A 16,912-nucleotide genomic window follows, 5' to 3' on the forward strand; every position below is an offset into this window, starting at 1 on the left:
TGGGTGTCAATCAGTCTTCGCTAGCGCTCCATATGCTAGCAGTAAAAAAATCCTTGTTTTTCAATAAAAAAAAAAACTGCCAGATGGACAGCCGAATATGTCATCTTGATTTAGAGTTTCAATTCCTTTAGGGTAGGAAAGAAGTTTTACCCATGGATAGTGTAACATGTTTACAATTTTTCGCAAGAAAGAAATATTTCCGAAGTTTCTAATTGGTATGTCAGGTATATGCAATGGAGTCAAGAGGGATAGCTGTCGGACACATGAGTGATCAGAGGACTATTGTCTATCACGTATGTTTTAGCTTGTCGACAAGGCCCAGTGGCCTAATGGAGAAGGCATCAGCCTCCGGAGCTGGGGATTGTGGGTTCAAGTCCCACCTGGGTCATTGGATTTTAAAGTGTTGACTGTTTGAAGCTCTATTGTTCATGAATCTAAAAGCTTAGTACCTTCCTACTCAGTTCACTTCTAAAACATATATAATTGTAAGCCACATTGTTGATCTTGCGAAACATACGAATCGGATTATAAATAGCTAATAAACTAGTAGTTTTCCCCTTAATTTAAATGTTGTGCAAATTATTAATGAAAAGAACAACTCTTTAAATTACTCATGTTGGATTAACTGGTCTTGCCTTTTCATTACTCTTTATCTTCAAAAACAATTTCAAAAAGACTTCTTGGACCATTAGCAGTATTATACATGTTCAATTATTATCCACCCTTACCACAAGATGGAGTCAAAGGTGCGGAAGAAGACACTGTAATTGGAGAGGCTGATCCAAGGAAAAGGGTTCCAACTCAGACAAAAAGGGAAAGGAATGTGTGTTACTTCTACAGGTTTGTGTGTGCTATGCCGAAGAACAGCCATTCAGAAATTCAGAGTGCAGCAGTTGGGTGTCAATCAGTCTTCGCTAGCGCTCCATATGCTAGCAGTAAAAAAATCCTTGTTTTTCAATAAAAAAAAAAACTGCCAGATGGACAGCCGAATATGTCATCTTGATTTAGAGTTTCAATTCCTTTAGGGTAGGAAAGAAGTTTTACCCATGGATAGTGTAACATGTTTACAATTTTTCGCAAGAAAGAAATATTTCCGAAGTTTCTAATTGGTATGTCAGGTATATGCAATGGAGTCAAGAGGGATAGCTGTCGGACACATGAGTGATCAGAGGACTATTGTCTATCACGTATGTTTTAGCTTGTCGACAAGGCCCAGTGGCCTAATGGAGAAGGCATCAGCCTCCGGAGCTGGGGATTGTGGGTTCAAGTCCCACCTGGGTCATTGGATTTTAAAGTGTTGACTGTTTGAAGCTCTATTGTTCATGAATCTAAAAGCTTAGTACCTTCCTACTCAGTTCACTTCTAAAACATATATAATTGTAAGCCACATTGTTGATCTTGCGAAACATACGAATCGGATTATAAATAGCTAATAAACTAGTAGTTTTCCCCTTAATTTAAATGTTGTGCAAATTATTAATGAAAAGAACAACTCTTTAAATTACTCATGTTGGATTAACTGGTCTTGCCTTTTCATTACTCTTTATCTTCAAAAACAATTTCAAAAAGACTTCTTGGACCATTAGCAGTATTATACATGTTCAATTATTATCCACCCTTACCACAAGATGGAGTCAAAGGTGCGGAAGAAGACACTGTAATTGGAGAGGCTGATCCAAGGAAAAGGGTTCCAACTCAGACAAAAAGGGAAAGGAATGTGTGTTACTTCTACAGGTTTGTGTGTGCTATGCCGAAGAACAGCCATTCAGAAATTCAGAGTGCAGCAGTTGAGTGTCAATCAGTCTTCGCTAGCGCTCCATATGCTAGCAGTAAAAAAATCCTTGTTTTTCAATAAAAAAAAAAACTGCCAGATGGACAGCCGAATATGTCATCTTGATTTAGAGTTTCAATTCCTTTAGGGTAGGAAAGAAGTTTTACCCATGGATAGTGTAACATGTTTACAATTTTTCGCAAGAAAGAAATATTTCCGAAGTTTCTAATTGGTATGTCAGGTATATGCAATGGAGTCAAGAGGGATAGCTGTCGGACACATGAGTGATCAGAGGACTATTGTCTATCACGTATGTTTTAGCTTGTCGACAAGGCCCAGTGGCCTAATGGAGAAGGCATCAGCCTCCGGAGCTGGGGATTGTGGGTTCAAGTCCCACCTGGGTCATTAGATTTTAAAGTGTTGACTGTTTGAAGCTCTATTGTTCATGGGGATTGTGGGTTCAAGTCCCACCTGGGTCATTGGATTTTAAAGTGTTGACTGTTTGAAGCTCTATTGTTCATGAATCTAAAAGCTCAGTACCTTCCTACTCAGTTGACTTCTGAAACATATATAACTGTAAGCCACATTGTTGATCTTGCGAAACATACGAATCGGATTATAAGTAGCTAATAAACTAGTTGTTTTCCCCTTAATTTAAATGTTGTGCAAATCATTAATGAGAAGAACAACTCTTTAAATTACTCATGTTGGATTAACTGGTCTTGCCTTTTCATTACTCTTTATCTTCAAAAACAATTTCAAAAAGACTTCTTGGACCATTAGCAGTATTATACATGTTCAATTATTATCCACCCTTACCACAAGATGGAGCCAAAGATGCGGAAGAAGACACTGTAATTGGAGAGGCTGATCCAAGGAAAAGGGTTTCAACTCAGACAAAACGGGAAAGGAATGTGTGTTACTTGTACAGGTTTGTGTGTGCTGTGCCGAAGAACAGTCATTCAGAAATGCAGAGTGCAGCAGTTGGGTGTCTATCAGTCTTCGCTAGCGCTCCATACGGTAGCAGTAAAAATATCCTTGTTTTTCAATTAAAAAAAAAAAAACTGTCTGATGGATAGCCGAATATGTCATCTTGATTTAGAGTTTCAATTCCTTTAGGGTAGAAAAGAAGTTTTACCCATGGATAGTGTAACATGTTTACAATCTTTCGCAAGAAAGAAATATTTCCGAAGTTTCTAATTGGTATGTCAGGTATATGCAATGGAGTCAAGAGGGATAGCTGTCGGACACATGAGTGATCAGAGGACTATTGTCTATCACGTATGTTTTAGCTTGTCGACAAGGCCCAGTGGCCTAATGGAGAAGGCATCAGCCTCCGGAGCTGGGGATTGTGGGTTCAAGTCCCACCTGGGTCATTGGATTTTAAAGTGTTGACTGTTTGAAGCTCTATTGTTCATGAATCTAAAAGCTTAGTACCTTCCTACTCAGTTGACTTCTAAAACATATATAATTGTAAGCCACATTGTTGATCTTGCGAAACATACGAATCGGATTATAAGTAGCTAATAAACTAGTTGTTTTCCCCTTAATTTAAATGTTGTGCAAATCATTAATGAAAAGAACAACTCTTTAAATTACTCATGTTGGATTAACTGGTCTTGCCTTTTCATTACTCTTTATCTTCAAAAACAATTTCAAAAAGACTTCTTGGACCATTAGCAGTATTATACATGTTCAATTATTATCCACCCTTACCACAAGATGGAGCCAAAGATGCGGAAGAAGACACTGTAATTGGAGAGGCTGATCCAAGGAAAAGGGTTTCAACTCAGACAAAACGGGAAAGGAATGTGTGTTACTTGTACAGGTTTGTGTGTGCTGTGCCGAAGAACAGTCATTCAGAAATGCAGAGTGCAGCAGTTGGGTGTCTATCAGTCTTCGCTAGCGCTCCATACGGTAGCAGTAAAAATATCCTTGTTTTTCAATTTAAAAAAAAAAAACTGTCTGATGGATAGCCGAATATGTCATCTTGATTTAGAGTTTCAATTCCTTTAGGGTAGGAAAGAAGTTTTACCCATGGATAGTGTAACATGTTTACAATCTTCGCAAGAAAGAAATATTTCCGAAGTTTCTAATTGGTATGTCAGGTATATGCAATGGAGTCAAGAGGGATAGCTGTCAGACACATGAGTGATGAGAGGACTATTGTCTGTCACGTATGTTTTAAGCTGTCAACAAGGCCCAGTGGCCTAATGGAGAAAGCATCAGCCTCCGGAGCTGGGGATTGTGGGTTCAAGTCCCACCTGGGTCATTGGATTTTAAGGTGTTGACTGTTTGAAGCTCTATTGTTCATGAATCTAAAAGCTCAGTACCTTCCTACTCAGTTGACCTCTGAAACATATATAACTGTAAGCCACATTGTTGATCTTGCGAAACATACGAATCGGATTATAAGTAGCTAATAAACTAGTTGTTTTCCCCTTAATTTAAATGTTGTGCAAATCATTAATGAGAAGAACAACTCTTTAAATTACTCATGTTGGATTAACTGGTCTTGCCTTTTCATTACTCTTTATCTTCAAAAACAATTTCAAAAAGACTTCTTGGACCATTAGCAGTATTATACATGTTCAATTATTATCCACCCTTACCACAAGATGGAGTCAAAGGTGCGGAAGAAGACACTGTAATTGGAGAGGCTGATCCAAGGAAAAGGGTTCCAACTCAGACAAAAAGGGAAAGGAATGTGTGTTACTTCTACAGGTTTGTGTGTGCTGTGCCGAAGAACAGCCATTCAGAAATGCAGAGTACAGCAGTTGGGTGTCTATCAGTCTTCGCTAGCGCTCCATATGCTAGCAGTAAAAAAATCCTTGTTTTCAATTTTAAAAAAAAACTGCCTCATGGACAGCCAAATATGTCATCTTGATTTAGAGTTTCAATTCCTTTAGGGTAGGAAAGAAGTTTTACCCATGGATAGTGTAACATGTTTACAATCTTTCGCAAGAAAGAAATATTTCCGAAGTTTCTAATTGGTATGTCAGGTATATGCAATGGAGTCAAGAGGGATAGCTGTCGGACACATGAGTGATCAGAGGACTATTGTCTATCACGTATGCTTTAGCTTGTCGACAAGGCCCAGTGGCCTAATGGAGAAGGCATCAGCCTCCGGAGCTGGGGATTGTGGGTTCAAGTCCCACCTGGGTCATTAGATTTTAAAGTGTTGACTGTTTGAAGCTCTATTGTTCATGGGGATTGTGGGTTCAAGTCCCACCTGGGTCATTGGATTTTAAAGTGTTGACTGTTTGAAGCTCTATTGTTCATGAATCTAAAAGCTTAGTACCTTCCTACTCAGTTGACTTCTAAAACATATATAATTGTAAGCCACATTGTTGATCTTGCGAAACATACGAATCGGATTATAAGTAGCTAATAAACTAGTTGTTTTCCCCTTAATTTAAATGTTGTGCAAATCATTAATGAAAAGAACAACTCTTTAAATTACTCATGTTGGATTAACTGGTCTTGCCTTTTCATTACTCTTTATCTTCAAAAACAATTTCAAAAAGACTTCTTGGACCATTAGCAGTATTATACATGTTCAATTATTATCCACCCTTACCACAAGATGGAGCCAAAGATGCGGAAGAAGACACTGTAATTGGAGAGGCTGATCCAAGGAAAAGGGTTTCAACTCAGACAAAACGGGAAAGGAATGTGTGTTACTTGTACAGGTTTGTGTGTGCTGTGCCGAAGAACAGTCATTCAGAAATGCAGAGTGCAGCAGTTGGGTGTCTATCAGTCTTCGCTAGCGCTCCATACGGTAGCAGTAAAAATATCCTTGTTTTTCAATTTAAAAAAAAAAAACTGTCTGATGGATAGCCGAATATGTCATCTTGATTTAGAGTTTCAATTCCTTTAGGGTAGGAAAGAAGTTTTACCCATGGATAGTGTAACATGTTTACAATCTTCGCAAGAAAGAAATATTTCCGAAGTTTCTAATTGGTATGTCAGGTATATGCAATGGAGTCAAGAGGGATAGCTGTCAGACACATGAGTGATGAGAGGACTATTGTCTGTCACGTATGTTTTAAGCTGTCAACAAGGCCCAGTGGCCTAATGGAGAAAGCATCAGCCTCCGGAGCTGGGGATTGTGGGTTCAAGTCCCACCTGGGTCATTGGATTTTAAGGTGTTGACTGTTTGAAGCTCTATTGTTCATGAATCTAAAAGCTCAGTACCTTCCTACTCAGTTGACTTCTGAAACATATATAACTGTAAGCCACATTGTTGATCTTGCGAAACATACGAATCGGATTATAAGTAGCTAATAAACTAGTTGTTTTCCCCTTAATTTAAATGTTGTGCAAATCATTAATGAGAAGAACAACTCTTTAAATTACTCATGTTGGATTAACTGGTCTTGCCTTTTCATTACTCTTTATCTTCAAAAACAATTTCAAAAAGACTTCTTGGACCATTAGCAGTATTATACATGTTCAATTATTATCCACCCTTACCACAAGATGGAGCCAAAGATGCGGAAGAAGACACTGTAATTGGAGAGGCTGATCCAAGGAAAAGGGTTCCAACTCAGACAAAAAGGGAAAGGAATGTGTGTTACTTCTACAGGTTTGTGTGTGCTATGCCGAAGAACAGCCATTCAGAAATGCAGAGTGCAGCAGTTGGGTGTCTATCAGTCTTCGCTAGCGCTCCATACGGTAGCAGTAAAAATATCCTTGTTTTTCAATTTAAAAAAAAAAAACTGTCTGATGGATAGCCGAATATGTCATCTTGATTTAGAGTTTCAATTCCTTTAGGGAAGGAAAGAAGTTTTACCCATGGATAGTGTAACATGTTTACAATCTTTCGCAAGAAAGAAATATTTCCGAAGTTTCTAATTGGTATGTCAGGTATATGCAATGGAGTCAAGAGGGATAGCTGTCGGACACATGAGTGATCAGAGGACTATTGTCTATCACGTATGTTTTAGCTTGTCGACAAGGCCCAGTGGCCTAATGGAGAAGGCATCAGCCTCCGGAGCTGGGGATTGTGGGTTCAAGTCCCACCTGGGTCATTGGATTTTAAAGTGTTGACTGTTTGAAGCTCTATTGTTCATGAATCTAAAAGCTTAGTACCTTCCTACTCAGTTGACTTCTAAAACATATATAATTGTAAGCCACATTGTTGATCTTGCGAAACATACGAATCGGATTATAAGTAGCTAATAAACTAGTTGTTTTCCCCTTAATTTAAATGTTGTGCAAATCATTAATGAAAAGAACAACTCTTTAAATTACTCATGTTGGATTAACTGGTCTTGCCTTTTCATTACTCTTTATCTTCAAAAACAATTTCAAAAAGACTTCTTGGACCATTAGCAGTATTATACATGTTCAATTATTATCCACCCTTACCACAAGATGGAGCCAAAGATGCGGAAGAAGACACTGTAATTGGAGAGGCTGATCCAAGGAAAAGGGTTCCAACTCAGACAAAAAGGGAAAGGAATGTGTGTTACTTCTACAGGTTTGTGTGTGCTATGCCGAAGAACAGCCATTCAGAAATGCAGAGTGCAGCAGTTGGGTGTCTATCAGTCTTCGCTAGCGCTCCATATGCTAGCAGTAAAAAAATCCTTGTTTTTCAATTTAAAAAAAAAACTGCCTCATGGACAGCCAAATATGTCATCTTGATTTAGAGTTTCAATTCCTTTAGGGTAGGAAAGAAGTTTTACCCATGGATAGTGTAACATGTTTACAATCTTTCGCAAGAAAGAAATATTTCCGAAGTTTCTAATTGGTATGTCAGGTATATGCAATGGAGTCAAGAGGGATAGCTGTCGGACACATGAGTGATCAGAGGACTATTGTCTATCACGTATGTTTTAGGTTGTCAACAAGGCCCAGTGGCCTAATGGAGAAGGCATCAGCCTCCGGAGCTGGGGATTGTGGGTTCAAGTCCCACCTGGGTCATTGGATTTTAAAGTGTTGACTGTTTGAAGCTCTATTGTTCATGAATCTAAAAGCTTAGTACCTTCCTACTCAGTTCACTTCTAAAACATATATAATTGTAAGCCACATTGTTGATCTTGCGAAACATACGAATCGGATTATAAGTAGCTAATAAACTAGTAGTTTTCCCCTTAATTTAAATGTTGTGCAAATTATTAATGAAAAGAACAACTCTTTAAATTACTCATGTTGGATTAACTGGTCTTGCCTTTTCATTACTCTTTATCTTCAAAAACAATTTCAAAAAGACTTCTTGGACCATTAGCAGTATTATACATGTTCAATTATTATCCACCCTTACCACAAGATGGAGTCAAAGGTGCGGAAGAAGACACTGTAATTGGAGAGGCTGATCCAAGGAAAAGGGTTCCAACTCAGACAAAAAGGGAAAGGAATGTGTGTTACTTCTACAGGTTTGTGTGTGCTATGCCGAAGAACAGCCATTTAGAAATTCAGAGTGCAGCAGTTGAGTGTCAATCAGTCTTCGCTAGCGCTCCATATGCTAGCAGTAAAAAAATCCTTGTTTTTCAATAAAAAAAAAAACTGCCAGATGGACAGCCGAATATGTCATCTTGATTTAGAGTTTCAATTCCTTTAGGGTAGGAAAGAAGTTTTACCCATGGATAGTGTAACATGTTTACAATTTTTCGCAAGAAAGAAATATTTCCGAAGTTTCTAATTGGTATGTCAGGTATATGCAATGGAGTCAAGAGGGATAGCTGTCGGACACATGAGTGATCAGAGGACTATTGTCTATCACGTATGTTTTAGCTTGTCGACAAGGCCCAGTGGCCTAATGGAGAAGGCATCAGCCTCCGGAGCTGGGGATTGTGGGTTCAAGTCCCACCTGGGTCATTGGATTTTAAAGTGTTGACTGTTTGAAGCTCTATTGTTCATGAATCTAAAAGCTTAGTACCTTCCTACTCAGTTGACTTCTAAAACATATATAATTGTAAGCCACATTGTTGATCTTGCGAAACATACGAATCGGATTATAAGTAGCTAATAAACTAGTAGTTTTCCCCTTAATTTAAATGTTGTGCAAATTATTAATGAAAAGAACAACTCTTTAAATTACTCATGTTGGATTAACTGGTCTTGCCTTTTCATTACTCTTTATCTTCAAAAACAATTTCAAAAAGACTTCTTGGACCATTAGCAGTATTATACATGTTCAATTATTATCCACCCTTACCACAAGATGGAGTCAAAGGTGCGGAAGAAGACACTGTAATTGGAGAGGCTGATCCAAGGAAAAGGGTTCCAACTCAGACAAAAAGGGAAAGGAATGTGTGTTACTTCTACAGGTTTGTGTGTGCTATGCCGAAGAACAGCCATTCAGAAATTCAGAGTGCAGCAGTTGAGTGTCAATCAGTCTTCGCTAGCGCTCCATATGCTAGCAGTAAAAAAATCCTTGTTTTTCAATAAAAAAAAAAACTGCCAGATGGACAGCCGAATATGTCATCTTGATTTAGAGTTTCAATTCCTTTAGGGTAGGAAAGAAGTTTTACCCATGGATAGTGTAACATGTTTACAATTTTTCGCAAGAAAGAAATATTTCCGAAGTTTCTAATTGGTATGTCAGGTATATGCAATGGAGTCAAGAGGGATAGCTGTCGGACACATGAGTGATCAGAGGACTATTGTCTATCACGTATGTTTTAGCTTGTCGACAAGGCCCAGTGGCCTAATGGAGAAGGCATCAGCCTCCGGAGCTGGGGATTGTGGGTTCAAGTCCCACCTGGGTCATTGGATTTTAAAGTGTTGACTGTTTGAAGCTCTATTGTTCATGAATCTAAAAGCTTAGTACCTTCCTACTCAGTTGACTTCTAAAACATATATAATTGTAAGCCACATTGTTGATCTTGCGAAACATACGAATCGGATTATAAGTAGCTAATAAACTAGTTGTTTTCCCCTTAATTTAAATGTTGTGCAAATCATTAATGAAAAGAACAACTCTTTAAATTACTCATGTTGGATTAACTGGTCTTGCCTTTTCATTACTCTTTATCTTCAAAAACAATTTCAAAAAGACTTCTTGGACCATTAGCAGTATTATACATGTTCAATTATTATCCACCCTTACCACAAGATGGAGCCAAAGATGCGGAAGAAGACACTGTAATTGGAGAGGCTGATCCAAGGAAAAGGGTTCCAACTCAGACAAAAAGGGAAAGGAATGTGTGTTACTTCTACAGGTTTGTGTGTGCTATGCCGAAGAACAGCCATTCAGAAATGCAGAGTGCAGCAGTTGGGTGTCTATCAGTCTTCGCTAGCGCTCCATATGCTAGCAGTAAAAAAATCCTTGTTTTTCAATTTAAAAAAAAAACTGCCTCATGGACAGCCAAATATGTCATCTTGATTTAGAGTTTCAATTCCTTTAGGGTAGGAAAGAAGTTTTACCCATGGATAGTGTAACATGTTTACAATCTTTCGCAAGAAAGAAATATTTCCGAAGTTTCTAATTGGTATGTCAGGTATATGCAATGGAGTCAAGAGGGATAGCTGTCGGACACATGAGTGATCAGAGGACTATTGTCTATCACGTATGTTTTAGGTTGTCAACAAGGCCCAGTGGCCTAATGGAGAAGGCATCAGCCTCCGGAGCTGGGGATTGTGGGTTCAAGTCCCACCTGGGTCATTGGATTTTAAAGTGTTGACTGTTTGAAGCTCTATTGTTCATGAATCTAAAAGCTTAGTACCTTCCTACTCAGTTCACTTCTAAAACATATATAATTGTAAGCCACATTGTTGATCTTGCGAAACATACGAATCGGATTATAAGTAGCTAATAAACTAGTAGTTTTCCCCTTAATTTAAATGTTGTGCAAATTATTAATGAAAAGAACAACTCTTTAAATTACTCATGTTGGATTAACTGGTCTTGCCTTTTCATTACTCTTTATCTTCAAAAACAATTTCAAAAAGACTTCTTGGACCATTAGCAGTATTATACATGTTCAATTATTATCCACCCTTACCACAAGATGGAGTCAAAGGTGCGGAAGAAGACACTGTAATTGGAGAGGCTGATCCAAGGAAAAGGGTTCCAACTCAGACAAAAAGGGAAAGGAATGTGTGTTACTTCTACAGGTTTGTGTGTGCTATGCCGAAGAACAGCCATTCAGAAATTCAGAGTGCAGCAGTTGAGTGTCAATCAGTCTTCGCTAGCGCTCCATATGCTAGCAGTAAAAAAATCCTTGTTTTTCAATAAAAAAAAAAACTGCCAGATGGACAGCCGAATATGTCATCTTGATTTAGAGTTTCAATTCCTTTAGGGTAGGAAAGAAGTTTTACCCATGGATAGTGTAACATGTTTACAATTTTTCGCAAGAAAGAAATATTTCCGAAGTTTCTAATTGGTATGTCAGGTATATGCAATGGAGTCAAGAGGGATAGCTGTCGGACACATGAGTGATCAGAGGACTATTGTCTATCACGTATGTTTTAGCTTGTCGACAAGGCCCAGTGGCCTAATGGAGAAGGCATCAGCCTCCGGAGCTGGGGATTGTGGGTTCAAGTCCCACCTGGGTCATTGGATTTTAAAGTGTTGACTGTTTGAAGCTCTATTGTTCATGAATCTAAAAGCTTAGTACCTTCCTACTCAGTTGACTTCTAAAACATATATAATTGTAAGCCACATTGTTGATCTTGCGAAACATACGAATCGGATTATAAGTAGCTAATAAACTAGTTGTTTTCCCCTTAATTTAAATGTTGTGCAAATCATTAATGAAAAGAACAACTCTTTAAATTACTCATGTTGGATTAACTGGTCTTGCCTTTTCATTACTCTTTATCTTCAAAAACAATTTCAAAAAGACTTCTTGGACCATTAGCAGTATTATACATGTTCAATTATTATCCACCCTTACCACAAGATGGAGCCAAAGATGCGGAAGAAGACACTGTAATTGGAGAGGCTGATCCAAGGAAAAGGGTTCCAACTCAGACAAAAAGGGAAAGGAATGTGTGTTACTTCTACAGGTTTGTGTGTGCTATGCCGAAGAACAGCCATTCAGAAATGCAGAGTGCAGCAGTTGGGTGTCTATCAGTCTTCGCTAGCGCTCCATATGCTAGCAGTAAAAAAATCCTTGTTTTTCAATTTAAAAAAAAAACTGCCTCATGGACAGCCAAATATGTCATCTTGATTTAGAGTTTCAATTCCTTTAGGGTAGGAAAGAAGTTTTACCCATGGATAGTGTAACATGTTTACAATCTTTCGCAAGAAAGAAATATTTCCGAAGTTTCTAATTGGTATGTCAGGTATATGCAATGGAGTCAAGAGGGATAGCTGTCGGACACATGAGTGATCAGAGGACTATTGTCTATCACGTATGTTTTAGGTTGTCAACAAGGCCCAGTGGCCTAATGGAGAAGGCATCAGCCTCCGGAGCTGGGGATTGTGGGTTCAAGTCCCACCTGGGTCATTGGATTTTAAAGTGTTGACTGTTTGAAGCTCTATTGTTCATGAATCTAAAAGCTTAGTACCTTCCTACTCAGTTGACTTCTAAAACATATATAATTGTAAGCCACATTGTTGATCTTGCGAAACATACGAATCGGATTATAAGTAGCTAATAAACTAGTTGTTTTCCCCTTAATTTAAATGTTGTGCAAATCATTAATGAAAAGAACAACTCTTTAAATTACTCATGTTGGATTAACTGGTCTTGCCTTTTCATTACTCTTTATCTTCAAAAACAATTTCAAAAAGACTTCTTGGACCATTAGCAGTATTATACATGTTCAATTATTATCCACCCTTACCACAAGATGGAGCCAAAGATGCGGAAGAAGACACTGTAATTGGAGAGGCTGATCCAAGGAAAAGGGTTCCAACTCAGACAAAAAGGGAAAGGAATGTGTGTTACTTCTACAGGTTTGTGTGTGCTATGCCGAAGAACAGCCATTCAGAAATGCAGAGTGCAGCAGTTGGGTGTCAATCAGTCGTCGCTAGCGCTCCGTATGCTAGCAGTAAAAAAATCCTTGTTTTTCAATTAAAAAAAAAACTGCCCCATGGACAGCCGAATATGTCATCTTGATTTAGAGTTTCAATTCCTTTAGGGTAGGAAAGAAGTTTTACCCATGGATAGTGTAACATATTTACAATCTTTCGCAAGAAAGAAATATTTCCGAAGTTTCTAATTGGTATGTCAGGTATATGCAATGGAGTCAAGAGGGATAGCTGTCGGACACATGAGTGATCAGAGGACTATTGTCTATCACGTATGTTTTATGTTGTCAACAAGGCCCAGTGGCCTAATGGAGAAGGCATCAGCCTCGGGAGCTGGGGATTGTGGGTTCAAGTCCCACCTGGGTCATTGGATTTTAAAGTGTTGACTGTTTGAAGCTCTATTGTTCATGAATCTAAAAGCTCAGTACCTTCCTACTCAGTTGACTTCTGAAACATATATAACTGTAAGCCACATTGTTGATCTTGCGAAACATACGAATCGGATTATAAGTAGCTAATAAACTAGTTGTTTTCCCCTTAATTTAATTGTTGTGCAAATCATTAATGAGAAGAACAACTCTTTAAATTACTCATGTTGGATTAACTGGTCTTGCCTTTTCATTACTCTTTATCTTCAAAAACAATTTCAAAAAGACTTCTTGGACCATTAGCAGTATTATACATGTTCAATTATTATCCACCCTTACCACAAGATGGAGCCAAAGATGCGGAAGAAGACACTGTAATTGGAGAGGCTGATCCAAGGAAAAGGGTTCCAACTCAGACAAAAAGGGAAAGGAATGTGTGTTACTTCTACAGGTTTGTGTGTGCTATGCCGAAGAACAGCCATTCAGAAATGCAGAGTGCAGCAGTTGGGTGTCAATCAGTCGTCGCTAGCGCTCCGTATGCTAGCAGTAAAAAAATCCTTGTTTTTCAATTAAAAAAAAAACTGCCCCATGGACAGCCGAATATGTCATCTTGATTTAGAGTTTCAATTCCTTTAGGGTAGGAAAGAAGTTTTACCCATGGATAGTGTAACATATTTACAATCTTTCGCAAGAAAGAAATATTTCCGAAGTTTCTAATTGGTATGTCAGGTATATGCAATGGAGTCAAGAGGGATAGCTGTCGGACACATGAGTGATCAGAGGACTATTGTCTATCACGTATGTTTTATGTTGTCAACAAGGCCCAGTGGCCTAATGGAGAAGGCATCAGCCTCGGGAGCTGGGGATTGTGGGTTCAAGTCCCACCTGGGTCATTGGATTTTAAAGTGTTGACTGTTTGAAGCTCTATTGTTCATGAATCTAAAAGCTCAGTACCTTCCTACTCAGTTGACTTCTGAAACATATATAACTGTAAGCCACATTGTTGATCTTGCGAAACATACGAATCGGATTATAAGTAGCTAATAAACTAGTTGTTTTCCCCTTAATTTAATTGTTGTGCAAATCATTAATGAGAAGAACAACTCTTTAAATTACTCATGTTGGATTAACTGGTCTTGCCTTTTCATTACTCTTTATCTTCAAAAACAATTTCAAAAAGACTTCTTGGACCATTAGCAGTATTATACATGTTTAATTATTATCCACCCTTACCACAAGATGGAGCCAAAGATGCAGAAGAAGACACTGTAATTGGAGAGGCTGATCCAAGGAAAAGGGTTCCAACTCAGACTAAAAGGGAAAGGAATGTGTGTTACTTCTACAGGTTTGTGTGTGCTATGCCGAAGAACAGCCATTCAGAAATGCAGAGTGCAGCAGTTGGGTGTCTATCAGTCTTCGCTAGCGCTCCATATGCTAGCAGTAAAAAAATCCTTGTTTTTCAATTTAAAAAAAAAACTGCCTCATGGACAGCCAAATATGTCATCTTGATTTAGAGTTTCAATTCCTTTAGGGTAGGAAAGAAGTTTTACCCATGGATAGTGTAACATGTTTACAATCTTTCGCAAGAAAGAAATATTTCCGAAGTTTCTAATTGGTATGTCAGGTATATGCAATGGAGTCAAGAGGGATAGCTGTCGGACACATGAGTGATCAGAGGACTATTGTCTATCACGTATGTTTTAGGTTGTCAACAAGGCCCAGTGGCCTAATGGAGAAGGCATCAGCCTCCAGAGCTGGGGATTGTGGGTTCAAGTCCCACCTGGGTCATTGGATTTTAAAGTGTTGACTGTTTGAAGCTCTATTGTTCATGAATCTAAAAGCTTAGTACCTTCCTACTCAGTTCACTTCTAAAACATATATAATTGTAAGCCACATTGTTGATCTTGCGAAACATACGAATCGGATTATAAGTAGCTAATAAACTAGTAGTTTTCCCCTTAATTTAAATGTTGTGCAAATTATTAATGAAAAGAACAACTCTTTAAATTACTCATGTTGGATTAACTGGTCTTGCCTTTTCATTACTCTTTATCTTCAAAAACAATTTCAAAAAGACTTCTTGGACCATTAGCAGTATTATACATGTTCAATTATTATCCACCCTTACCACAAGATGGAGTCAAAGGTGCGGAAGAAGACACTGTAATTGGAGAGGCTGATCCAAGGAAAAGGGTTCCAACTCAGACAAAAAGGGAAAGGAATGTGTGTTACTTCTACAGGTTTGTGTGTGCTATGCCGAAGAACAGCCATTCAGAAATTCAGAGTGCAGCAGTTGAGTGTCAATCAGTCTTCGCTAGCGCTCCATATGCTAGCAGTAAAAAAATCCTTGTTTTTCAATAAAAAAAAAAACTGCCAGATGGACAGCCGAATATGTCATCTTGATTTAGAGTTTCAATTCCTTTAGGGTAGGAAAGAAGTTTTACCCATGGATAGTGTAACATGTTTACAATTTTTCGCAAGAAAGAAATATTTCCGAAGTTTCTAATTGGTATGTCAGGTATATGCAATGGAGTCAAGAGGGATAGCTGTCGGACACATGAGTGATCAGAGGACTATTGTCTATCACGTATGTTTTAGCTTGTCGACAAGGCCCAGTGGCCTAATGGAGAAGGCATCAGCCTCCGGAGCTGGGGATTGTGGGTTCAAGTCCCACCTGGGTCATTGGATTTTAAAGTGTTGACTGTTTGAAGCTCTATTGTTCATGAATCTAAAAGCTTAGTACCTTCCTACTCAGTTGACTTCTAAAACATATATAATTGTAAGCCACATTGTTGATCTTGCGAAACATACGAATCGGATTATAAGTAGCTAATAAACTAGTTGTTTTCCCCTTAATTTAAATGTTGTGCAAATCATTAATGAAAAGAACAACTCTTTAAATTACTCATGTTGGATTAACTGGTCTTGCCTTTTCATTACTCTTTATCTTCAAAAACAATTTCAAAAAGACTTCTTGGACCATTAGCAGTATTATACATGTTCAATTATTATCCACCCTTACCACAAGATGGAGCCAAAGATGCGGAAGAAGACACTGTAATTGGAGAGGCTGATCCAAGGAAAAGGGTTCCAACTCAGACAAAAAGGGAAAGGAATGTGTGTTACTTCTACAGGTTTGTGTGTGCTATGCCGAAGAACAGCCATTCAGAAATGCAGAGTGCAGCAGTTGGGTGTCTATCAGTCTTCGCTAGCGCTCCATACGGTAGCAGTAAAAATATCCTTGTTTTTCAATTTAAAAAAAAAAAACTGTCTGATGGACAGCCGAATATGTCATCTTGATTTAGAGTTTCAATTCCTTTAGGGTAGGAAAGAAGTTTTACCCATGGATAGTGTAACATGTTTACAATCTTCGCAAGAAAGAAATATTTCCGAAGTTTCTAATTGGTATGTCAGGTATATGCAATGGAGTCAAGAGGGATAGCTGTCAGACACATGAGTGATGAGAGGACTATTGTCTGTCACGTATGTTTTAAGCTGTCAACAAGGCCCAGTGGCCTAATGGAGAAGGCATCAGCCTCCGGAGCTGGGGATTGTGGGTTCAAGTCCCACCTGGGTCATTGGATTTTAAGGTGTTGACTGTTTGAAGCTCTATTGTTCATGAATCTAAAAGCTCAGTACCTTCCTACTCAGTTGAATTCTGAAACATATATAATTGTAAGCCACATTGTTGATCTTGCGAAACATACGAGTCGGACTATAAGTAGCTTATAAACTAGTTGTTTCCCCTTAATTTAAATGTTGTGCAAGTCATTAATGAGAAGAACAACTCTTTAAATTACTCATGTTGGATTAACTGGTCTTGCCTTTTCATTACTCTTTATCTTC

General features: G+C 38.3%; 18 non-coding genes across 18 annotated transcripts; all 18 read left to right on the forward strand.

Annotated features, from left to right (window-relative positions):
• The first annotated feature begins 315 nt into the window (after positions 1-315).
• Positions 316-388, forward strand: TRNAR-CCG (transfer RNA arginine (anticodon CCG)). The gene has a single exon. It is a non-coding gene; the product is annotated as a tRNA-Arg (tRNA).
• An 821-nt stretch (positions 389-1,209) lies between these two features.
• TRNAR-CCG (transfer RNA arginine (anticodon CCG)) lies at positions 1,210-1,282 on the forward strand. The gene has a single exon. It is a non-coding gene; the product is annotated as a tRNA-Arg (tRNA).
• An 821-nt stretch (positions 1,283-2,103) lies between these two features.
• Positions 2,104-2,176, forward strand: TRNAR-CCG (transfer RNA arginine (anticodon CCG)). The gene has a single exon. It is a non-coding gene; the product is annotated as a tRNA-Arg (tRNA).
• Positions 2,177-3,074: 898 nt separating this feature from the next.
• Positions 3,075-3,147, forward strand: TRNAR-CCG (transfer RNA arginine (anticodon CCG)). The gene has a single exon. It is a non-coding gene; the product is annotated as a tRNA-Arg (tRNA).
• An 823-nt stretch (positions 3,148-3,970) lies between these two features.
• On the forward strand, positions 3,971-4,043 carry TRNAR-CCG (transfer RNA arginine (anticodon CCG)). Its single transcript has one exon. It is a non-coding gene; the product is annotated as a tRNA-Arg (tRNA).
• An 821-nt stretch (positions 4,044-4,864) lies between these two features.
• On the forward strand, positions 4,865-4,937 carry TRNAR-CCG (transfer RNA arginine (anticodon CCG)). The gene has a single exon. It is a non-coding gene; the product is annotated as a tRNA-Arg (tRNA).
• Positions 4,938-5,834: 897 nt separating this feature from the next.
• On the forward strand, positions 5,835-5,907 carry TRNAR-CCG (transfer RNA arginine (anticodon CCG)). The gene has a single exon. It is a non-coding gene; the product is annotated as a tRNA-Arg (tRNA).
• Positions 5,908-6,731: 824 nt separating this feature from the next.
• On the forward strand, positions 6,732-6,804 carry TRNAR-CCG (transfer RNA arginine (anticodon CCG)). Its single transcript has one exon. It is a non-coding gene; the product is annotated as a tRNA-Arg (tRNA).
• An 822-nt stretch (positions 6,805-7,626) lies between these two features.
• On the forward strand, positions 7,627-7,699 carry TRNAR-CCG (transfer RNA arginine (anticodon CCG)). The gene has a single exon. It is a non-coding gene; the product is annotated as a tRNA-Arg (tRNA).
• An 821-nt stretch (positions 7,700-8,520) lies between these two features.
• TRNAR-CCG (transfer RNA arginine (anticodon CCG)) lies at positions 8,521-8,593 on the forward strand. Its single transcript has one exon. It is a non-coding gene; the product is annotated as a tRNA-Arg (tRNA).
• An 821-nt stretch (positions 8,594-9,414) lies between these two features.
• TRNAR-CCG (transfer RNA arginine (anticodon CCG)) lies at positions 9,415-9,487 on the forward strand. Its single transcript has one exon. It is a non-coding gene; the product is annotated as a tRNA-Arg (tRNA).
• Positions 9,488-10,309: 822 nt separating this feature from the next.
• TRNAR-CCG (transfer RNA arginine (anticodon CCG)) lies at positions 10,310-10,382 on the forward strand. The gene has a single exon. It is a non-coding gene; the product is annotated as a tRNA-Arg (tRNA).
• Positions 10,383-11,203: 821 nt separating this feature from the next.
• On the forward strand, positions 11,204-11,276 carry TRNAR-CCG (transfer RNA arginine (anticodon CCG)). Its single transcript has one exon. It is a non-coding gene; the product is annotated as a tRNA-Arg (tRNA).
• Positions 11,277-12,098: 822 nt separating this feature from the next.
• TRNAR-CCG (transfer RNA arginine (anticodon CCG)) lies at positions 12,099-12,171 on the forward strand. Its single transcript has one exon. It is a non-coding gene; the product is annotated as a tRNA-Arg (tRNA).
• Positions 12,172-12,992: 821 nt separating this feature from the next.
• TRNAP-CGG (transfer RNA proline (anticodon CGG)) lies at positions 12,993-13,065 on the forward strand. Its single transcript has one exon. It is a non-coding gene; the product is annotated as a tRNA-Pro (tRNA).
• An 821-nt stretch (positions 13,066-13,886) lies between these two features.
• TRNAP-CGG (transfer RNA proline (anticodon CGG)) lies at positions 13,887-13,959 on the forward strand. The gene has a single exon. It is a non-coding gene; the product is annotated as a tRNA-Pro (tRNA).
• Positions 13,960-15,675: 1,716 nt separating this feature from the next.
• On the forward strand, positions 15,676-15,748 carry TRNAR-CCG (transfer RNA arginine (anticodon CCG)). The gene has a single exon. It is a non-coding gene; the product is annotated as a tRNA-Arg (tRNA).
• Positions 15,749-16,571: 823 nt separating this feature from the next.
• On the forward strand, positions 16,572-16,644 carry TRNAR-CCG (transfer RNA arginine (anticodon CCG)). Its single transcript has one exon. It is a non-coding gene; the product is annotated as a tRNA-Arg (tRNA).
• Positions 16,645-16,912: the final 268 nt, after the last annotated feature.

Source organism: Eleutherodactylus coqui, chromosome 6 (genome assembly GCF_035609145.1).
Source record: "Eleutherodactylus coqui strain aEleCoq1 chromosome 6, aEleCoq1.hap1, whole genome shotgun sequence".
Lineage (NCBI taxonomy): Eukaryota > Metazoa > Chordata > Amphibia > Anura > Eleutherodactylidae > Eleutherodactylus > Eleutherodactylus coqui.